Raw genomic sequence first — 24,335 nt, 5'->3', positions numbered from 1 at the left:
TTACTACCAAGTCCCACAATTGCTCAACATACAGAGAGCACAAAACTGCAGAGCGATGAGCTTACAACTGGACGTCAACATCACAGCCCCTCCTCCCAAGCAGCAGGGATGATCAAAGAAGGCAGAAAGATTGAAAAAGCCAGATGCAATGGGTGACTACAACGAAACATTGCTTTCCAGATTCTCACTACACGGCAGTTACACATATGAACTCACAACACAGTAACTACACATATGAACCCACAACACAGTAACTACACATATGAGCTCACAGTGGTTGTGAAAGACCCGTGCATGATTAAACCAGACAAAATGTCAGAATGGGAGGAGGAAGTGGGATCAAGAAGTGCAATCCTTCCTTGAGGGTCGACTGGAAAAGCATGATGGCTGGGATGTGCGGGAGTGGCCAGCTACCCATGCTCTAGGAGATGCTCTGTGACATCATGTGCTTAGTGGGTTTGAAAGGCAGACCAAAGTGTGTTGGGAAGAAAAAACAGTGAGGAGGATAGGGGAGGGAATGACAGGCTAATCAAAATATGTTATAAGTGTATATATGAAGTTTTCAAACAATAAAAAGGAGAGGGGATTAAAAAACAAATGCCTTCCTTTCAAAAAAAAATGGAAAAGCCAAATGTGGTGAATGGTACATGCCTTTAAATCAAACAATCGGGAGACTAAGGCAGAGAAATCTCTGTGAGTTAGAGGCCAGTCTGATCTACATGTCAAGTTTCACGCCAACCAGAGCTACTAATGAAACCCGTCTTGATAATATAAAAATAAATGGAATAGTAAGTAATAATTAATATGGTATTTGTAACCTTAGAAAACAGGTGATCAGTTTGGACAAAAATGATCAACTTACTCTTAATACTTTAATTGCATAATTTGTTTTATTAAGATATAACTAACGACTTAAAACTATATCCTAGTAAAATATGCAAGGGCACAGAATGGAATCTTCTTTCACAAGCTTCATTACAGTTGGCCATCTTCATATGAACACTGTCGGGTGGGCCTGGGGCACAGGAAAACATGGGGGTGCGTCTAAGGCAAAGGTCTTGGGCCACATGCCATGGTTAGTGATGGTCTTAGTGTGATTCTCATACTCCTTAGATAGCAGAAAAACAACAGGGAGATACTACCAGATGGACAAGTCCTGAGGTGAGTGAAGAAAACGTTAGGGGGACGCAGAGGGACTAGAGAGAGAGGCGCTCTCTCATCAGGGAAAGGCACTTGCCGCCAAGCCGTGAAACCTGAGTTCAACCCCTGGGGCCCACTTGGTTGATGGAGGCTGCTGCCTATGACTGCAACATGTGTGAGATGGCAAGCCTGGGCACTCACACAACAACCCAATGTAACAGAAAAATTTAAATAAAAGCCACAAAGATCCGCCCCTCCCACACCCCACCTCACCCCGCCCCCGCCCCCGGAAGGCACATGGGTAAGCAACTGTAATTTTTATTAAAACAATTGATGACACAGATTTAAGGGGAAATATTTATCATGTTATTAAATAAAAACCAAAGATATTTTCAACATAACTCTGTCCTCAAGTAATATTTGGTAATTAAAAAAATAATACAAATATATTTATAATACACCTTTGATGGGGAATGTTCTTCTGTGTATATGTCTCTCTTATCAGTTAATGGAAAAAAAAACACTGATTGGCTGATTGGCCAGACAGGAAGTGACATCGCTGGGCAGAATCAGGATATAAGCAGGGACAAACAGAAATCACTCTCTTTCTGCAGAGACGCTGAGCAGTCGAGATGCAGGACCCCAGAGGAGTAAGAGGTCCTTGGACCTTTCTCTGATAAATCAAGGCCATGTGGAAATACTTAAATTAATGGAAATTGTTAATAATTAAGACAGAGCTAGCCAATAAGAAACCACAGTCACAGGCCAACAGCTTTACAACTAATATAGCATCTGCATGTTTCTCTGGGGCAGAGAAGGGGCAGTGAGACCTGCCGGGCCAGAAAGTTCAGGTACCACACCATAGCCACCAAAAGTTAAGTATGATTTGAAACTGTTTTCTATAAGGAATAGATTGCTTTACAGTTTCTTGAACGCATGTTGCCCCTTGAGGTCCTTACAATACACCACTGGGGCAGGTAGTGATCCCTCTGTGATCTCACGGATGAGATGAGGAGGCAGCAACATCAACTGAGAAAAATCCATACAACGATGCAACTTAATAAAAGGGCAAGATTTAAAAATAGTAAATGTCATGCCACATTTTACAACCCTCATTTAACAAAAAGAAAACATGAGGCTGTGTGTGTGTGTGTGTGTGTGTGTGTGTGTGTGTGTGTGTACAAAAGGCACAGAGTTCCTGGAGGAGTCAGTAAAGGAGAACTTACAAACTACCTTCCAAACAGACAACAATAAAATGAACCTCCTCAATATCTCCCTGTCGAGGAAAGAACACTGTATTAACAACTACTTGGAGCTGGGCAGTGGTGGCACACGCCTTTAATCCCAGCACGCAGGAGGCAGACGCAAGAGAATCTGTGAGTTCGAGGCCAGCCTGGTTTACAGAGAGAGCTCCAGGACAGCCAGGAAAACAGAGAAGCCCTGTCTCAAACAAAGCAACTATTTTGTTTTTCTCTTCATGAATGTACACTGAAAACAATAAAACACATACACACACCAAAATGAGAAGTCTGACAGCTATATGTCCCCACCTCTGTTCACAGCTTCTGTGTACAGGGGATCAGCAGCAGGCTCATACGTGGAAAATGATATCCTGTGAGCTGACTTCTTCCTTTGCCCAGGAAAAAGCCCACAGAGCCACAGTTTCCAGATGAAGATGAACTCTGGCAGTCGGAAGGAGGGGGAGGGGCTTCTGTGTCAGTGTGGAACTATGAATATCATGTGGTCACTCTGGGTAGCCTCTGCTAAACTTCTGGGGCTTTACATAGCCTCTGCTACCTTTCACAGGGACCTTAGGAAAGCGTGGCGCAGATGCTGAAGCGAATGGGTTGATGACACTGATGGGCTCTGTGGAGGGAGCTGGGACATCTGAACCAAACAGGAAGACAGAAGCGAAAGGAAAGATTCAAACTGCAATGATAAAAACTTTCATTACCTCAAAACCATCAGCCGGCAAACCCCCCTGAGGCCTCTATGTGTAAAGAATCCACTCAGAAGTGGCCGTCTGTAGCAGTCATGCTAACTCCACAAGGAAGCTTTTCAAAGGGATTTCTTTCACACACAGTCATTTTTTCCCAGCTGCTTGCCCAGCTCCAGCGAGAAGCACCTAATTCCGACATGGACCTTCGGAAGAAGAATGAAATCACTGTGCTGTTCGCTGTTGGACAGACTTTCCAAAGAGGCAGACAACATATGGCCTAGTTAGATGACTCAGAAATTTACAAGGTTTAGAGATTCTCTCTACCTATCAAACACTGTGGTGAGCATGCTCACATAGTTTTATTACCAAGACATATGCACATGCATTTTCATGACATTGGTAAGCTACAATACCCCAAGTCAAGATTCCTGACAGAAAAATGGCACATCTGATTACTAATCTACATACTAATGTCATACAAAGCCATGGATGCTCTAGCAGCTCTGAGACGAAAACCTCAAGCCTTCTCAGTACACAGATAGGTCAGCTGGTATGAGTCTTATCCCAGGAACCAAAAGCCAGGCATAGCTGTGGCCTGTAAAATACCAGACACCACTTCTTTGAGGGCCGCTTGCTCTGGGGCCTGTCAGAGGCCTCACAGCAGCCTCTCCTCACAGGGTTCTCCTCACATGCTAAATATAGGTCTTCTACCTTTTGTCTGACTGAACTGAGAAAACCCAGTTTTAACTAGCACACAGACATAACCTACGATGATGGCAATCTCTCAAGATTTGTGCAAAGAAGAATTAAGAGGAAAACCTCGAGAAGACAGTAATTGGGCCATTGGAGTTTCTTCTCACTAATTATCCCTGAGTGGCCATTAGCTGTGTAACCAAGGAGGAAAGTGTGTCAGCCTTCGGCAAAGCTGTCTTCAGCGTCTCATGGAATGTACCCGAAGCCACTGTGTAATTAACTGCCAGGGAAATGCTGAGTGAGGAGAATAAGGAAACTATAACAAATCAAACAGACTCAGTTCAACCCTCAGTGACATCACTGCAACTGCTTAGAACTTCAAAATACTCATGACATGTATTCACTTCCCAGAACCCCCAGGAAACAGATTTTTGGAATAGTGAAGAAACAGAACATCAGGCCACAATAGACACTTACAATTACAGACATTCAGCCAGGCATGATGGTTCCTGCTGTAATCTTGGCTGGGGCAAGAGGGTTGTCACAAGTTCAAGGCCAGCCTTGGTTACATATTAAGTTCCAGAATAGCCTGAACTATAGAGTGAGACACTATCTCAAAGCAGGGGGGAAAAAATCACAAACAAAAAATAACCACTACCAACGTGGCTGTGAATTACAGAACTTTCAGCAACATGAGTATTCTCATCTCAACGCACACTGGAGAGTTATAGGGACCTGGGTGTCTGGGATGTCCTGTGTGAGGCCACAGGGTACTTCAGGGCTTCCCAAAATATCTAAGGGCATCATATTCTGGAATCAAACACAGGAGGAAAAGGGAGGAAGAGAAGTAAGGGAGAAGAAAAATGAGCATATTTTTATCTACTAGCAATTACTATTATTGAACACCTGTGTGTGTCTTTAGATAAGAATAAATTCCAACCCCACCTGGACTCATAATTAAACATGGTCCAGCATGTCCCCCACCTTGTTTGGAGGAGCCAAGGCCGCTTCTACATAGGCAGGGAGGCCTCTGGAGAAAAGTTGCCTTCAAAACTGACTGGCACCAGGTGTGGGGACCACACCTTTAATCCCAGAATTTGGAAAGCAGAGGCAGGCATATCTCTGTGAGTTCCAGCCCAGCAAGGGCTACACTGTGTGGCCTTATCTCAAATTAACAAACAAACAAAAATAAAAATAAAAAGACTGGGCAGTCACAGAGATTTAAAAAATAAAAGGAAGTGTAACCCTACACAGAATTACTGGGATCGACTCTGGTAGAAGGGTCCACACAGAAGTATTTTTTAAGATAATTAAATGACCATCAAGGTTAGGGGTTACCTTCCATTGCGTTGTTGCTCTTAGGATGCTAAAGAGTCGTGACTATGAATCCTGCACAACTACCTGAAACCACAATGCTCCTGAATTCCACTTCCTCTTGCAAAGCCATTATTTGATGGGCAACTGGGGCTGGGGGGGGGGGGGCGGGGTTGCTGAGTGGTTAGGAGACCTTGCTGCTGTGACAGAGGGCCAGAATTCAGTTCCCAGCACCCACACTGAGCAGCTCGTAGCTGCTGCAGCTCTAGATCCAGGGAATCCACTGCCCCTCTCTGGCATCCATGCATTCACATAAATAAAAATAAAAAAAACAGAACAAAGTCATTTCCATTCTAGTTTATTTCTCTGATGCCGTGATAAAACACCCTGACCAAAAGCAACTTGGAGAGAACGGGGTTTATTTCAGCACAAGTTACCGTCCACCACTGAGTGACACCAAGGCAGTAACTCAAGGCAAGAGTCTGGTGACAGAAAAGAAGTTAGAGACCATGAGGGAATGTCGCCTGCTCTGGCCGTTTTCCAAAGCCTGCATGGCCACCTTCCTGGTGTACCCCAGCCCACCTGAATAGGGGTGGCACCATCCACAATGGGCTAGGCCCTCCCACATCAATCATTATCCAAGAAAATGCCCCAAAGACGTGGCCACAGGCCACGTGTCTTATGGACACTGATGCTTAACTGAGGTCCCCTCTTCCCAGGTGAAACTAGTTTGTGTGAAGTTTGCAAAAATGAACCAGCACAGTTGAAAGAAATAATAGTTGTGTACAGTGTGCAAGCCTATAATCCTAGCACTAGGAAGGCTGAGGCAGGAGAATTGCCGGAAGTTCAAGACAGCCTGGGCTATATAGTGAATTTGAGGCCTATCTGGGCTACATAGCAGAACACATATTTTCAAAAATACTTTACCCCATGTCCACTTGTGGATGATCTACTCATTTTTCAGGAGAAATTAAAATACTACTGTTTTCAAAGAAGCGTCTCCGAGCTGTTGAGCAGGACCCATTCGCACCCCTGTGTTCTGCTGTGCTAATCATCCTTCTGCTATCCCAGCCTCCCACTGCAGTGGGCTGTTGCACTTGGTAAGTGACTAACCTCTTCAGCACATCAGGCCTCATCTACGTACTCTCTACCATTTCGGCACCTAATTACTCACTCAAAGGAGATGCTCCACACAAATCTGTTCAATTGAACTTTGGTTTTCTTCTTCTTGCTGTCTGAGGATAGTAGGAATCGATACTGATTTAGAACTCTTGCTGAAAACACGTGATGCTCATCACCAAACCAAGTGTTTAAGTTAAATTCAGAACAAAACAATGAGTCGACAGGCATAGCATGCCAGCATTCTGTTTGAATGAGAGCAGGATGAATGAACTGACTACGAAAGGAGCCATTTTTCTCATTTTCAGAAACGTCTGAGGCTCAAGACCATTCAGTGTATGCCTCGTCTCCTGAGCCGAACAGCAACGGTGACCCAGTTTTGTTTTCCCAACAGCAACTGCAAGTTGAGAAGAAAGAAGAAACTCATTATCTCAAGAAAGAGAGCAATAGGTAGATGGATGGACGATAGCTACATAAATGACAGACAGATGATACATACAGATGGTGGATAGACAGAAGATGGATAGGAGATAGGTGATAGATAATACATAGATGAATGATAGATGGCAGAGGTATAGAAAATGAATAGGTAATTAGAAGAGAGACATAAAACAGGTGGATAGATGGAAAGATAGACGATAGATCCAAAGTGTCCTGAAATCCACTACAGATGTTAATTTACAAACGTATTGGGAGCTAAGCAAACAAGCTACCAATTTTATTGTAAAAAGCTGATTTATTTCCTAGGCAGCAACTTTGATTTATGAAAAGTTAGAGTTTGACTCCCTGGCAGCTGCTACCAGTGTTTGTACAGCTCTTGTCATCACACCAGACGACTGTTGAGTGACAGGACTGGTATATTTTGTTTTAATTGTAAGGGAGACAGATGAATGATTTTGGCTGGATTATGAAATGTTCATCTTGGCTAATGATCACGTCTGTTACTCTCCCTACTAAAAATCTAATTTTATTTGCTATTAACTAATAATTTGGGTCATAGTGAAGAGAGCATGAGTAGTCAAACATGATGGTGCATGCTGGGAAGTTGATGCAGTAGGAATCAAGTTCAAGTCTTGGCTAAACAAAATCCTATCTCAAAAAAGCCAAAAATCAGAAAGAAAGGGGAAACAAAAGAGCATGAGGGCGAGGGCATGGCCAGGGTCCAGGTCGTCCAGCTCTTTGAAAAGTTCTCTTTTCCTAACTTCAGTACCAACAAAAACTGGCTAAGCATAAGTGCCACATGGAAGCTAAGTACTGAGACCCTCGCAAAATCAAACTTGAAAGAGTAAAACGAGGGTGAGCATAATAGCTCAGAGGGCAAAGGTACCTGCACCCACACCTGATGATTTGAGTTCCATCCTCCCTGGGACCCACATGGCGAAAGAAGAACCCAGTCCTGTATGTTACACACACACACACACACAGAGAGAGAGAGAGAGAGAGAGAGAGAGAGAGAGAGAGAGAGAGAGAGAGAGAGAGAGAATAAACATAACAAGCAGTTCTTATACAAGGAATTAGATAGTGGCATCCTTACTTCTTTTATATTTACTATCATGAGTCCAAATGTTCACTGTCATGTCTTATGCAGAGCCTAAGTCTCATGACTGAGAGTGATCTAATAAAGTGTTTTACCACTAAATTAGGATAAGGGTAGCGAGATTACACTGTCCTAGGGAGTCTTACCTGTGTGGGCTGCACCAGCCCTTTGACCTACCTAAGTTGGCTACAGAAATGGGATCTATACCCTATGACCCACCTTTATACAAAACATCCAAAAGAATGCCCAACAGAAACTTTGAAAACTAAAACACAACTCTGAATCAATCATTTGTCTCACTATAGGGAATAAAAGCAATAGGTTGGCATTTCTAAAAAGAAATTTACAAATGAACATATCATCAAAAGAAAGCTTACACCCAAAAAAGGGAGAGCAAACTCCTTAATGACTAATGAGGTTCAAGGTTCAAATGTCACTATTCGTTATGTATCTTAAGCAATGATTACCAATTTAAGGCTAAACCTCCACTTACTGGAAGAATCCCATTCATGAAAGAGCTGGTAGAATTATATGATTCTTTAAGATATGTAATAAAAAAAATCTACAGTTGCTACTTCAAATCAAGATCTATAACAAATACCTAAAAAGGAAGAGATAAAATATGGTCACATGGTGCAGTCTAAGCTTTCACCAGAATGGACAAGAGTGTGGTTTTCAGTTGTGTCTGAGTAGTGAACGAGGGGAAAGAGAGCAAATGGAAGCATCTCTGCTAACTCAGCAGAGTGCAGAAGCAAAACTCAGCATCATCAGAAGCGATGTTGCTGTGAACATGACAAGGACGGCGGCTCCGACTTCACTCTCACGCTCACTGCTAAATGGCATTTATGAGCACTGAGAAATCCCATTTATGGGTGGTCTCACAAAAGGTGATGACTTGGTCCACCAAACATTCCGGCCTTCACGTGTTGTCACTCTACATACTTCTCAGCTCTGTGCAGCCTGCACTGTTTGCCATTCAATAACCATAAAACCCAGGAGCGATGGCAGCAAGGCTGTTGCACTCAGACTTTCAGAAACTATGACCGTCTGCACAATGCCTGCACAAGGTTGGGCCCAGCAACACTGCATCACAAACTGGGCAAGTGTGAGTTGAAAAGAATAGCAACAAAAGTCCCCAGACAACGCCTCATCTCTTCATTGGAGGCCAAGAGAAGCTGTGGTACAGCCAAGCACCCAAGCAAACCCACATGGAAACGCCGCAGGAAGCCAAGCATATCCAGCCCTACCTGTCGGGGAGGAAAGCTTTCCTACTGTAAGACACGCCAAAGGTACTCACTCTCTTATCTAATCTTATACTGTTAGAAAGTATGAGTTCTTTAAGAGTAACGTCAAACCTATAAGGTATTTTTTGGAGGAAAAACATTGGGAACACGTTTTAGGAACAATGAAAATTAACCACTAGGAAAAATACATTGTCCCTTAACAATTATCTCACGTCTCTGGGGAAATATTAAAGCCAGGAGCTTGATCATGGATTTCTATTATGCCACACTGTGATCACATTTTGTATCATTCAACCAACATACATTTTCCTGTTGCCTTTCTGTGTGCCGGTAAACGTCTTCTCTTGATTTCTTTTTCCCTCCCTTGCCCTCTTCCTTCTCTCATTTTCTTCCAATTAATTTCAACTGCAAAAAGAATATCTCTATATAGACATCTTCATACCTAATCCTCAAACAAAGACATGTCAAGAAAGCAATTCCTAAAACTAGCTCTTTAATGTTGCCAGGAAGGGTCATATTGGGAAGTATCTGGACTCTTGCCACCTAGGGTCTCTTAGGACCCTACACTGAGCCAAAGAATCCCTAGGAGGGAGTAACTACATACACCCATACACCTCTTCCAAACTTTTTTTTTTTTTTTTTTTTGGTCTTTCAAGACAGGGTTTCTCTGTGTACCTCTGTAGACCCGGCTGGCCTCAAACTCACAGGGATCTGGCTGCCTCTGCCTCTCTGCCTCTCTGCCTCCCGAGTACTGGGAGTGCCAAGTGCCCGGCAAACTTTTTTAACAACTGAAGTTATTCTTCTTCAAGCTTACACAATATGATTTAGAAACTAGTTTTATAATTGAAAGAAGAAGAAAAAATGTGGGCATCTGCAGTAGTTTGAAAGAAAATGGCCCCAGCAAGGAGTAGCACTATTAGGAGACGTGGCCCTGCTGGAAGAGGTGTGGTCTTGTTGGAGGAAGTGTGTCACTGTGGAGGTGGGCTCTGAGGTCTCACATATGCTCAAGATACCACCCAGTGTCTCAGACCACTTCCTATTGCCTGCCTATCAAGATGTGGGACTCTCGGCTCCAGAACCATGTCTGCCTGCACACCGCCACATCACACCATGATGGTAACGGACTAAACCTCTGACAATGTCAGCCACTCCAATTAAATATTTGTCCTTTATGAGAGTTGCCATGGGCATGATGTTTCTTCACAGCAATAGAAACCCTAACTAAGACAGCATTATTCATACATTCAAAAGTTCTTCATGACTATTGGACAAAGGAGGATGGTGTGCTAAAAGGGGAACAGAAATCACAGGGACAATTAACATCACGGAATGGGTACTCCTACTACAAAACTGGCTTAAGAGTGTCAACATGATGTGACAGTGGGAAATTCCATACTCCTGTGGTGAGTTACTTTAAGATCAATAAACATGTAAATTTACCTTCAGACTATGGACACGAGGCATATATGAACCAAATGAACTCTGTGGTTAGGCAGCAATCCCATTTCTAAGATATCTTATTATGTATATGTGAATGCTCCTGATGGGAGATGCGATTCTGTAAATATGTTTCTCATACTGGTTTAATGAGTAAAGCACTGTTGGCCAATAGGAAAGCAAGATAGGCGGGACTAGGAGATGAGGAGGAAAGAGGAAGGAGAGTCAAGATAGAGAAACTGGGGAGACTAGACGCTGGTCCCTTTCCCCAGTAAGAAGATCACATGGAAATATTAGATAACAGAAATGGGTTAATACTTAAGACAGAGCTAACCGATAAGAAACAAGTATTATATCTAATACAGAGTCTCAGTGTGTTAATTGGGGCTGGTTAATTGGCGGCGGGACAAGACCAGGCAGCAGGCAGAAAAAACATACTCCTTTACATGTTCCAAAACCTGAAAAAGCCCCAAATCCAAACTGTTTGTTTGGCATTTTCATAGGCCACCATCAAGTGCCTACTGAAGCAATTATTCAACCTACTCAAATTTTGCAACAATTGAGACCTTCTGGAAACTTCTAAGATGCGTCTTCTGGGTTATCTGAAGTTTCAGTCCCCTCCTAGCTCTGCCTACCTACCTGATCCTAATCAGATGCTACCTAAAAGCTATGGTTTCTGTCTGATGCTGAGAACTGATCTCAGACACAGGAGCAGCTCTACCCTAAGAAACATTGCATCTGGGATTGAGGAAGAGAAAAATCCTAGCTAACTGAATAAAAACGGCCCCCTAGCTCACATTCAATGTTTGGCCCCCAGTTTTGGAACTGTTATGGGTTAGGGTTAGGAACTAGGGCCACACTGGAGGAACGTTTCACTGGGGTGGGCTCTGAGGTTTCAAAAGTCTCTCTCTCCTTCCTACTTCTCTCCACTCCATGCTGCTGGATAGATGCAAGCTCTCTGCTACTGCTTCAGCGACAGTAGCATTCCCTGTGATGATGACCATGGACTCACCCTGTGAAACTGTAAGCAAGGCCCCAATGAAATGTCTTCTTTCTAAGATGCCTTAGCCATGATGACTCTTCACAGCAATACAACAGTGACTAGACAACACACTATCTTCACCTCACTGCAGCCAAAAAACCCCATGTTATAAAGGTCAGAAATCAACATTATTCCTTTATTTTTAGAGATAGATAGACAGACAGCCTGACTTTGTCTGGAGCTCACTGTTTTGGCTAGCCTGGCTACATTACCCTCCTGTCTCCTCCTCCCTCTCTCCAGTGCTAGGGTTACTGATGAATGCACATTACTATGTCAGGTTTTACCTGAATGCCAGGAGTCTGAGCTTGGGTTTGCAACCAGCATTTTACTCACTGAGCCATCTCCCCAGCCTTCAAGGCTTTATTTCAAACACTCCCAGGAGCTCAGGTGCCCAAGTTAACTTATTTTTGTAGACACTATTGCCTAGCAATAACTTGGGTCTTATAGTTAGCACCTCTGTCAACTATGGAGACATACATCCCTCGTTATTTTTGCAGTATTCTGCAGCTAATTATAGTCTACTAAAAATCCATTCTTTCCACAGGTTACCTTTCCCAAATGGTGCAATTAAATACTTCAAAATAAAAGAAGCACAGTCTGTCTCCACAAAAATGCCCAGACACACAGCCTTCCTCTAACCCAGAGCAATTACCCAGAAGCCTAACGCCATCTAATTTAAAAAATTTCAGGAACAGTTGGCAGAGAGACTCTCACACCACGCTGTCACTTCTCTGTGGTCTCCTTGCCTAGTAGAGATGTATTATCCTCTTGGGAGGGAGGTGTAAGATCTGTCCAAAAGCTCCAGAATATGATTTTTTTTTAAATAAGTGAAGACTGCATTTAACAGAAATTCAAACAGAAGTGTGGATTAAAAGGGTAATTTCAGATGGTAGTGAAAAGCTGTAATGTCCATTCAGAGTAATGAAGGCACACGGCATTAATCTCCCAAAAAGATTCAATGCTATGAGAAAAGCAATTCTGGTTCTTAGTGGGAACAAATTAAGATGATTTCCCTTACAGAAATTGCCATAATTACAAGTAATTATCTTGTACTCTCTAAATTCACCACTATAGCACATTCTGCAAATATCATTTCCTTCAAATGCTTTATTTGGAAATCCAGGAGCGATGGCTGCTTTGTGAATTGTGCTAGAGCACTCAAGCTGATTATCGGCGCCACACAACGTGTGGCAAAGAGGTGACACTGTGAAGCCAGAAGAGCTTGGAATTCCAGATTTATGATATCCCTGTCATCAGGTAAGTACAAACAAAGTGAGAATGGCAAACAATCACAGACAGCTGAGTCAAATGCGAGCTCCTGCATAAAACAATGGGGAAATCATTCTGATGCTTACAGGGTAATCGTGGAAACCATGTAAACAGCTGCTGTCGTTTTTATAGAAATCCTCACAGAGCCAAGTAAAATCCCATCGTTTGCAGCCTACTCAGTTTTTATTTTCCTTTAATATGAAAATGTGAGAAAAACTAGTTACTGACTGGGCATTAGGAGGAGAATGGGCATGTGAAACCTAATTTCACCATCTCTGGGGCCAATTACCATCTAGATTTCAGCTGGCAAGTGAAGTCACCTCTCTAGCCAAATTGGGATTCCTTACCATAGTGAAAGCCGTGCCCAGAGTTCATCTCTCCCCACATCACTCTCCCTGCCTGGGACAGGCTCATCTCTGCCTAGTAAAAACCAGGAGACCTTCCAGGATGGCTGACATGCTACTCCATCATAAAGACGCCTGGTCCACATGTTTCTCCTCCAACTCCAAGTCCATCCTATCAACTCTCCTCCCCAACTGTGACTTTTCCTTTCGTCCCTATCTAACCCACTAAGGTCAGAAGGGGGCATTGGATGTCCTGGAACTGGAGTTACAGACTCTTGTGAGCTGCCATGTGGGTGCTGGAGATTGAACCTGGGACCTCTGGAAGAGCAGCCAGTGCTCTTAACCACTAAAACATCTCTCTAGCCTTGTTTCTCTGTATTTTTGCCTGTTCTAATAAACATACCAGCGGTATATTCTATAGACATGTAGTGTTTTCAATTTTAAGTTTAGGAACTTTACATTCCTAGAGCTAGAGAGATGGCTCAACATTTAAAAGGATATGCTGCTCTTACACAGGACCTGACTGTGTACCCAGCACCCACAGGGAACAGGTCACAGCTATATATAACTCCAGCCCCAGAGATCTGAAGGCTCCGACCTCCACGGACACCTAAAGTCACTTGTGCACACTACTGCCCACCATACACATAATTAAAAATAAATCTTAACAAATGTTTACACTTATCCATTCTTAGTCAAGTATGTGTCAGTGTAAAAAAATATTACAGAGTTGCTTTGGAAATAAAGTCCTAGAGTTCCACACAAATTAGCAAGGATAATTTGCCAGGTTATGTTCTTTGAGGGAAACACTGGTTCTGTAGTAACCTAGTCACTATAAGTTGCTTCCCTCATAAGCATTATAAGAGACTTAGCATCTGTAGAGTTCCTTAAAGGTTCTGAGGGACCACAGCTGTTACCAGAAACAAAGCAATGGCAACATTCAGATAATGGCCTGCATGCCAGGGAGGTCTACTCTGAATTTGTATAAACATCTTATTTTTCACCCATCATTCCATTCTATCTACTGGGAGTAGCCACTTACTCTCCCCTCAGCCTCGGTTCACACTGGCCTAGGGTTGGTCTTCCCTTGTAATTCAATATGTAGAGTTTGTGATCAACATCCTCTCCCTGAGTCTGCTTCTAACTGAGTCTTGTCCTATTTGCAAAGATGCAGACACTCTTAATGTTGTTCCTCAGCTATCCAAGGTCCCCACCAAATCGGACCCCTCTCCACCTGCAGCACGGCTTTCAGAGGCTGTGACAATGATGTTTCACATTTCTTTCTTCCAGCTACATGAGGTGGCTTCTTAGCAAGCTGCTGGGTGACTGTCTTAGTTAGGGTTACTATTGCTGTGATGAAACGCCATAACAAAAACAGCCGGGCAGAGACAGGTTTTATCTCACTCAACAGTTCCATATACTAGTCAAAAGCAAGGAGGGCAGGAACCTGAGTCAGAGGCCAAGGGGGTGGTGCTCACGGCTTGCTCGGTCTGCATTCTTATAGCGCCAAGGAACCACAGTCCAGGGATGGCCCCACCCACAATGGGCAGGGCCCCCCCCCCAATCACTAATTAAGAAAATGTCCTACAGCTGGATCTTATGGAGGCATTTTCTCAATTGAGGCTTCCTCCTCCCTGATGACTCTCGTTTATGTCAAGTTGACATAAAACCAGCCAGGACAACTGAATTCTGTCAACTTTACATACAAACACATCACTTTTCAGTTAGAACTGTTCCTTTCTCATTTAACCTCAAGATGCACATTAATATCAATATCACAAAATGAAATGTAAATAACTTTAAGACTCCCAGCCTTTATAAACTCAAAAACATTAAAAGTTCAGTCTCCTTGAAAACCTGAAATCTCAAACTGGGCAGTGGTGGCACACACCTTTGATCCCAGCACCTGAGAGGCAGAGGCAGGAGGCTCTCTGAGAGTTTGAAGCCAGCCTGGTCTACAGAGAGAATTCCAGGACAATCAGGCTGCACCAAGAAACCCTGTCTCCAAAAATGAACAAACTAAAAATCCCAAACCCAAACCAATAATTTTGAAAGAAATTTTCAGTTTATTTTTTTTCTTCAGTCTAATTTCTTTTGGGGAAAAAAAAATCATGATAATGGAATTATAGCCAGGTGTGGTGACACATGCCTTAAATCCCAGCACTTGAGAGGCAGAGGCAAGTGGGTCTCTGAGTTTGAGGCCAGTTGGTCTACATAGCTCTGAGTTCCAAGACTATGTAGCTAGGGCTACATAGGGAAGGAAGGAAGGAAGGAAGGAAGGAAGGAAGGAAGGAAGGAAGGAAGGAAGGAAGGAAGGAAGGGAGGAAGAGTAAAGGTATAAGGCTGTCCAAAAATAACCAGACTCTAACATCATTAATATATTTCTTTATACTCTTCAACCAAAACGATAACCTTTTTGAGAGAGCAGGGGGAGGGATCTCATTTAGCTCAAGCTGCTCTCAATCCACTATAGAAAGCAGGGTTACTTTAAAGTCCTGATCCACCTCCTCTACCTTCCAAGTGCTAGAATCCCAGGTCTTAGTCATGACTACCATGACCAGCTGATGGCGTGCTGGAGATCAAAGCCTGGCTTCATGCACGCTGAGCAAGCACTCTCCTGGGTAAGCTGCAGCCCCAGCTCCATACCCATTTATGTGTGCCGGGCACTTTCTACCCCACTGCCGGGCACCCTCTACCCCACCGCCGGGCACCCTCTACCCCACCGCCGGGCACCCTCTACCCCACCGCCGGGCACCCTCTACCCCACCGCCGGGCACCGTCTACCCCACCGCCGGGCACCCTCTACCCCACCGCCGGGCACCGTCTACCCCACCGCCGGGCACCCTCTACCCCACTGCCGGGCACCGTCTACCCCACCGCCGGGCACCCTCTACCCCACCGCCGGGCACCCTCTACCCCACCGCCGGGCACCCTCTACCCCACCGCCGGGCACCCTCTACCCCACCGCCGGGCACCCTCTACCCCACAAACTCAGCTCCCACAGTGCACAACACATGTGGGTGTAAGTGCAGCTTTCCAGATACCAAACCCACAATCTTCCTGAAAATGTGGGTGTGTGGTGTGAATTCCAGATATGGAGAACATAAAGCATGCTAGCAATTAATTGTTGCAGCCATGAGCTCATAATTCAGGTAGGTATAATGGGCAAAGTTCTCATTTATTCTGTGATGACCACTGGTATCATTCAGTCTATTTTTAAATTTAAAGTATTTTTTTTTTCAGTCCTAAAATTCATATGGAAGCACAAAGACTCAGAATAGCCAAAACAATACTAATCAGAAAGAACAATACTTGAAATGACAAAAACCTGACAAAGACAGCGCACTAGCACAAAACAGCCACACAGACCATTAGGACACGTTAGGGTTAGGGATAGGGATAGGGATAGGGATAGGGGTTAGGGTTAGGGTTAGGGTTAGGGTTAGGGTTAGGGTTAGGGTTAGGGTTAGGGTTAGGGGGTTAGGGTTAGGGTTAGGGTTAGGGTTAGGGTTAGGGTTAGGGTTAGGGTTAGGGTTAGGGTTAGGGATAGGGATAGGGTTAGGGTTAGGGTTAGGGTTAGGGTTAGGGTTAGGGTTAGGGTTAGGGTTAGGGATAGGGATAGGGGTTAGGGTTAGGTTAGGGGTTAGGGTTAGGTTAGGGGTTAGGGTTAGGTTAGGGGTTTAGGGTTAGGTTAGGGGTTAAGGGTTAGGGTTAGGTTAGGGGTTAAAGGTTAGGGGTTAGGGTTAGGGTTAGGGTTAGGATTACAATTAGGGGTTAGGGTTAGGTTAGGGGTTAGGGTTAGGATTACAATTAGGGGTTAGGGGTTAGGGTTAGGTTAGGGGTTAAGGTTAGGTTAGGGGTTAAGGGTTAGGGTTAGGGGTTAGGGTTAGTGGTTAGAGTTAGGGGTTAGGGTTAGGGTTAGGATTACAATTAGGGGTTAGGGTTAGGGTTAGGGGGTTAGGGTTAGGGTTAGGGTTAGGTTAGGGTTAGGGTTAGGGTTGGGTTGGGTTAGGGTTAGGGTTAGGGTTAGAACTATCGAGTTGTCAAGAAAGCTAGGCCGGTAAAAGCACTTGCTACCAAGCTTGACAGCTTGAGTTCAGTTCCCAGGACCCACATGACAAAAGAAGAAAAGAAAGCCAGCCCCCACACATTATCCAGGGTACCCAACAAGCTTCTTTGGCAGTTTTCTGCCCTCTCATTTCCCTCCACCACCTCTCTAGGTTCAGCCAAATCTGTACATCAAGTGTCTGGAGACGGTGTATCCAGACAGTGAGTTCCCACAGTGCCCTCTGGCTCCCACTTACTCTGGGCGCTTCCTCCAGAAGCCGGCTGCCCCACAACTCAGTTCTGCCTTACAAATATATGCACTTCTACAAGTCTCACCCCAAGTGATATAACAAAGAAACATCACCAGGGACACTGAATGCTCAGGCACATTTGTGAATTGGACACTGTTTTACAGAGTCAGATACATGCTAAGGGCTGGGGAGATGGCTCAGCAGTTCAGAGTACTGACTGCTCTTCCAGAGGTCCTGAGTTCAATCCCCAGCAACCACATGGTGTCACAACCATCTACAATGAGATCTGGTGCCCTCTTCTGGCCTGCAGGTGTATATACAGATAGAGCACCACACACATAAATAAATCTTTAAAAATAAGATGAGTTTGTGCACTTTTTTTATAAATGCTGTTTATTACACAAAAGGATATATTTTTATATTTTGTCTTAAACTGTGCAAAAAGAACAAAGTGCTAAAAAATACAAAAACAAAACAAAACAAAAAAACCACTAGCAGAATAATCTAAAGGACAAAATATAGCAAAAAGGGAACAAAGCTCAAGAGCTTAGCCAAGTGAGAATGTGAAATTTCTTAGCTGCCAAAGCCTTAAAAGGAGGTGACGAAAGTACACAACAAAAGTGTCATATGACGCCTCAACATGTGGGCTAAATGAAGTCATTATGAATTTTCAATAAAACAACATGGCTTTAGCACGTCAGCAAAAGCAAAGTCTCGCTGCGGAGGCAGTCACTGGTACTGGCAACACGTGCGTGTGCTGGGGGGAGCTGGAGGCAACAGAACCAGCCAGGGCTCTGGACTTCCCTCCCCCTCCCCCCTCCCCCCCCCCCCCCCGCCCTGCTCCTCCCGTACTGCCTGCCCACAGCACGCCTTCACCTTCACTGTGGCTGACTAGCAAAAGGAAGGCAGCTGCTGGAGCCCTTTCTTCAAGCTGGGCCAGTTAAACTCCGTAGCCTCTCACACACTGGTATGTTTACTGGCTCATCCTGGACACCACAGGTGCTCACAGATTCCCTCATCTCTTACATCCTTCACTTCTTATCTAGTCTGTAAGATTATCCCCCCAAGTGCTCCAAAGTTTCTCAAACTTGTCAAGATGACCACTCCCTACCAAACATACAGAATCAAAGAAACTTAGTGCTGGGTTGGGGAGTAACTCCACGGGTTACATAGTGCTTACAGCACCAAGAGTGAGAACCAGACAGTTCAGATCCCAAGCTAAGTGATTCCATGTACATCAGTAACCCCGGAGATGGGTGACCCCCAAGGAGCTTGCAGGCCAACCACGTATCCTAATGAACCAGCAAGAGACCCTATCTCACAAAAAAAAAAAAAAAAAAAAAAAAGGTAGGAAGGCTGAATCTGCCAACACCTTGTTGAGGGGTAGAGACGTAACTCTCACCTACATGTTGAGTTAAACAACCTAGTCAAACTCCCTGAGCCACACACAAAAGACTATGACAGACAGGATAGGGAAGGGGGAGCTAGTTAGGGAGAGGAGAGGGATTATCAGGAATTATAAGGATAAAGGGCAGACTAAAACAGTTGAAATATAACATGTACCTGGTCTGAAGGTGTCACAGTGAAGCCCATTCTTATGAATAATTAATATATGCTAATAAAACATTAAAATATAAGGCAAGCTGTGATTGAGAAAGACTGCTGATACTGCCTATGTACACACTTGTGCATACCTGCATATATGCAAACACATATGCACACACTGCTGTGTGAATAAAATACTGAGGCCTGAGAATAAAGATTTAATGTCTTTATTTATTTAAGGTCATGGCACTGATGCCTTGTGATCAGTGTGAAACATGTCACTAGTCACTTCAATGTTTTTTTTTTTTTCCCCTTTTTCATTTGCAGGGAAGTTCACATGAGAGGAAACCACTCATCCACAAGTGTATGTCTCAGTGACACTTACCAGATGCACACTATGAGGCCACCATCCCATGAGTGTGACTATATTTCTAATAGGTGTGCTGAAATATTCAGATTATCCGTTAGTAAGTCACCCTCACTTCTATGAAATGTGGCATTCTCAAAAGGTCAACAAATGCACACTCTTGCAACTAGTCATCCCCATAAGAGCACCATTCATTCAATCATTCATTCAGCTGTTCCTCAGTGCTGAAATCATGAAATACACCCCCCCCACCGAAATCGTGGAGATGGACACCCTGGCAGGCAGCTGTAGTACTGAGCCAGGGCTGTGGTAATACGATTAGAGTCAACGGAGGAACTGTCAAAGGAAAGGCAAGCTCCATGATAAAACCAATGACAAGATCAAGATGCAGTAAGAATATGAGGACACTCATCAGGCCAAGGCAAGCGGAGGAGGAGGGGACGGAGGATGGGGGGTGAGGAGGAAGGGAAGGAGGTATTCTAGGCATAGGAAAGTAACCAGTGACCCATGCCCAGCTAGACTGCCAGGTACGGTTGTGCTACAGTGAAAATGCAATGAGGACTTTTGCATGCCAAGCACTCTTGTAAGAGCTGGGAGCAGTTCCCATCAACATAGCCAAGACCTCCTAAGAGTGAAGTCTCTGGCTACTGAACGGCACCTGAGCAGAGCTGGATCCTCACCACAGTCCAGCTTCAGGGTTCCCTCATCAGTAGAGAATTCACGATACAGCTGTCTGTTTCCAGGTGTTCCTTTTTAATAACTCTAACTGCAAAATGGCAATTTTAAGGTAAAGGATACAATACAGTATTAATACACTGATGGTGAGCAAATGATCTGGGTGAACAAAAGGAATGGGCCCCACTAAGAACCGCTCTGGCCTCTGGGCAAGGGAGAGAGCAAGTGACAACCACATCCTATCTCGTGTTCTGTGGTATGATGACCCTGTCCAACTCAGGATGTGCTCACCCCACTGTGTGCCTCTCTCTCCCAGAGCATGGAGAGAGGGCAGGCAGGGCTTTAACAAGGTTAGAGATACAAGTGTATTTATGTCTGTCAGCAATTACTTGAAAGGAATAAGGAGAAACCAGAGGGAAGGGATGCATGGGGGGAAAAGAAAAAAAGAAAAACCATTAGGATGCCATTTACAATAAATCCAAAAGGTAATAAACTCTGTGAGGAGCTAGGAGTCAGACATGGAAGATTAAGGACGTTGAGTCAAAGGGACTGCCGGCTCAGAGCCTGGGTCTCCAGGCTGCATGGACGTAGGACTGCTACGAAGACTGGTCTGCAGAAGACCGCTAGCATAATCCTGTGCCACTAAACAGGCTGAGTCCCAAGATGAGAAGCACAGTCATATCAACTACAGATAATTCAGAAGTAACCAGGTAATAAACACTAAAGTACAGCTGTATTAAAATTTGAATGTTATGATCCAGAAATAGAATACTTCATCACAGAGAAGGAGCAGGGATCTGAGACACATTCTTCCATTAAAGTGATGTAACTGCAAGACACAGATCTGCAGGAGGCAATCCTTACATGTGAGCTGCAAACAAGCTCGCAATGGAGCTCCCTCAGAGAAGCCGTTTAAGAACTAGGAGCTGGGGGAAGCCGTGGAGGCAGCAAGTAAGAACAAAGTGTAATACAAAGAATGGAAATGTCACAAAGAAACTCATTACTCTATATGCTTAAATAAAACAGATAACTGAAGCCAGATTCATATTTTATTAACATGACAAATATAACAAGATAAATACACCATAAGATTCTCAAATTACATAATTAATGTAGCCTATGTGACACATTTCTATTAATAATCTTTTATTATGTGTGAACAGTAAAATAACATTAGATAAGCAATGAAAACATCCAATCAGAGGCTTTCTGACATTCAGGCTGAAATCCTATTGACACACAGCTATCTTATACTAATCCTTGGATTTAGAAAGCAGGTAAACAAACATGCTCCCACGAGACTGAAGTTTTAATTACTATCACTTCTGCAAATACAAGATAAAAGCAATGTGCCTCTTATGTAAAACGGGGAACAGTGTATTCCACGAGGCCAGTTAGGTTACAGAAACACAATGGTCCTGATACTGGCGCAAGTTCTGCTACTGAGCCTGGTACCACATCTTAAACACGGCTGTCTTAATCATTCATGACTTCTAGGGAGGTTTTGTGGAGAGTGGCTGCCCCCTTCCTGATGTCGTCTGTAAAGATTAGAAGCTAATGACAAAATGTGCTGGTGCTGGTCAACAGCCCACTAGAGTTGATTCTATGAATCAGCTCTAGCAGCAGGTCTAAAAACTCAAGTGATGGTGCCAAGTAGTAATCTACTTTTTATACAAAAAATATTGAGCAACTATATTATTCTTGAAACCAAAAGAGATATGGCCCCCGAACGTAAGGAGCTAGAACTCTACAAAGAGGGTAGATAAACACCTAAAGGGATAGAAATGCAGGGAGAAAGAAAAAAGATTCCATCCTATAAAATGAAACCAGCCTCCAAAGCCATGGAATATAAATGCTTAAGTCACTGTGTTCTTTCAAAGGGAAAGGGGATGAGGGGTGGGGGAAGCATCTTGGGAGTGGAGGGGCAAAGCTCCGTCTACAGTAACATCCTGCTTGGTTTTATCTATCTCAGAGGATGGGCCCTGACCATCCGAATTCCCAAGTACAATGGTATTAAAGCAAATGAGGCCTGCCTCAATCCTGTTCTCACCCTGTCCTCTCTAAACCAGCTTCCTTGTCCTTACTAAATTAGAATGAATCAAATGCGTGCAGCAGCCAGAAGCACCAAGCATTCAGCAGGTGCCTAAAAACTGCTAGCTGCTACCTGAATGACAGAATGTGTCATCCCAACCATGAAACCAGGGCAATTATTCAGAATCTTGCATTTTTACTTTGCCCATTTAGTTGAAGTATGATTGATAAAAAAATATGTCCATATTTAATATATAAAACATGATGAATCTGGAGTTAATAAGTACACAACTATGAATATTGCTTTTAGGAAAGTGTTTAACTGTTGGTGAGAGGCTCACTATGTTTGGAAGGCCCTCTAAGTCTCTCTCCTTGGGTGTGGTGTGATGGGGTATGGTGTGGACCTCATAAACCATGTTGGAAGGTTCATTTGTGAAAGATATCATACCTGGGAAGAATTTTACAGGCTGGCAGGTTCATAAACCTCGTCTTGAGCCAAACTAGTAGTGTAAGGAACAGCAAATAACTCCCCTTTGATCATGTAACCCAGCACCATGTTCAGTCAGAAACAAAGAAATCTGGAATTTATAGTCACCCTCTTACAGAGAACACAGAAACCCAGGATTCAAAAAAAGCCCACACTAGTAGTGACTAACAAGACCCCAAGACCCCAAGCCACCAACCAGCCGTGGCCCTGAAGCCCAGGTGGGAAGCTGCTTGAGGTACACAGTGTGGGTGCTCTCCCTAACCCTGTTCAGAACACACCAATGCTGTATCACTCTTTATCTGGGGTGAGAAGGGTCTTTATGGATGGACCAGTTTGGAATGTGACTGTACAACTACAAAAGTGTTGGCAGACCCAGCCAGAAATCATGGCAACAGTGTGATAATCTGACTATTCTGGCATGACTAAGAAAATATACGGAGTCTGCTAAAGGCTTGGTGGTGTCTACTGGAGTTGAATAGCATCTTTCCCAAGGTAGCTTCCACTTTCCATGTTAAGCTGATCTCAAGCTACCAACAAATGGTCACACAGAATCAGACAGCTCAGCTTCTATGGACTCTGCCGATTGATATCTGGGTCCTTACAGCATGACGACTTGTGATTATGAATACAGAAAATAAACACAATCTTCTTTCTGGTATAATCATTTAAGTGTCACGGGGTGAGGAAATACTGTAGTGTCTCCTAATGCTTGAAAAAGAGCTTCCCAGAGTCCAGAAATCCACCTGGCTGCCAAGAATAATACTTCCGTGGTTCAAGCAATACCAGTCAGTACCCGAAGGGGTTTTCACTGACATAACCATATGAGTTACTACACGTTGGTTAAAATAGAAAAAAAGCAGGCATTTTGTGAATGTACGGTTTGCAGATATCTTTAAACCACTCATAAAGATTATACAGATATACAATAATCTAGGACTATGCAGCATCTGTTAAAAATGCTTGATTATAATATGAAGGTTTTCGGGGGGGGGGGGGCAACACAAGCCTCTTAAATCAGGACCTCTGAACGAAGCCCCGAGATGAGAACAGAACAAATACGTGAGTGATTCTGGCTTTGGCTTAGCACAAACAACTGCCACAGGACAAAATCGAATCAATTAGACACCGAAGAAAACCTTCCCATTCACCAGGCTTTAATGAAGCAGCGTCTGCTGCGTTCCCCAGCAGTCAACAAGCACAGTGTCTTCTCGGTATTTCACACATGATTTCTATTGCAGCTCTGATGTCAAACTCAACATCACACATCATGGCACAAAGAAAGAATCAGTTTAGCTAGTTGAGTGAAACACCAGACAGCTGCTAGCAGAGACAGGTCATGGCTGGGGAGGGGCACAGCACATTCAGTTCGCTGTGTTTTCCTTCGGAAGAATGTCAATAAAAACCATGGCCAAATGAGGTATTGAAGGGAAAGTCCCGCTATGCTGTAAACCGCTGGGTTAACCTAACAGTGGCAGTCAGGCAAGTTTGCTAAGGGGAACCCTGGCCAAACATACAGCTGCCAAGAACTTGAAGAAAGCTGTCTTTCTCCCTCGGTGTCCCAAGGAAGGGACGGGTCCCACATTTAGAAACGTTATTTCGGGGACCAATAGCGATTTATTTTGATAGAACCACTGGGTGTTTTTTCTTCAGTTCTCAACAAAGGAGCCATATTAGGAAATAATCTTGCAAAAAGCAAAGTACCCCCTCCCCCTTGCCCACGATCGATGCACACACGCGGTGCACAATGGCCGGCTCGCCCGCACTCGCCCACGCGGCCGCCGAACCGGGCAGCCTCCCGCCGCATCCCTGGCGCCCAAGGCCCGTCCGACGCCGGGAGCCGCTCGGCGCTCGCTC

General features: G+C 44.1%; 1 protein-coding gene across 4 annotated transcripts in view; it reads right to left on the bottom strand.

Moving 5' to 3' along the window:
- Ttc28 (tetratricopeptide repeat domain 28) overlaps positions 1-24,335 on the bottom strand; it is a 368,181-nt gene that overhangs the window by 246,388 nt on the left and 97,458 nt on the right. The window lies entirely within an intron of this gene.

The sequence above is a fragment of the Phodopus roborovskii genome, unplaced genomic scaffold (genome assembly GCF_943737965.1).
Source record: "Phodopus roborovskii unplaced genomic scaffold, PHOROB, whole genome shotgun sequence".
Taxonomy (NCBI): domain Eukaryota; kingdom Metazoa; phylum Chordata; class Mammalia; order Rodentia; family Cricetidae; genus Phodopus; species Phodopus roborovskii.
This window is presented reverse-complemented; position numbering and strand designations above follow the sequence as displayed.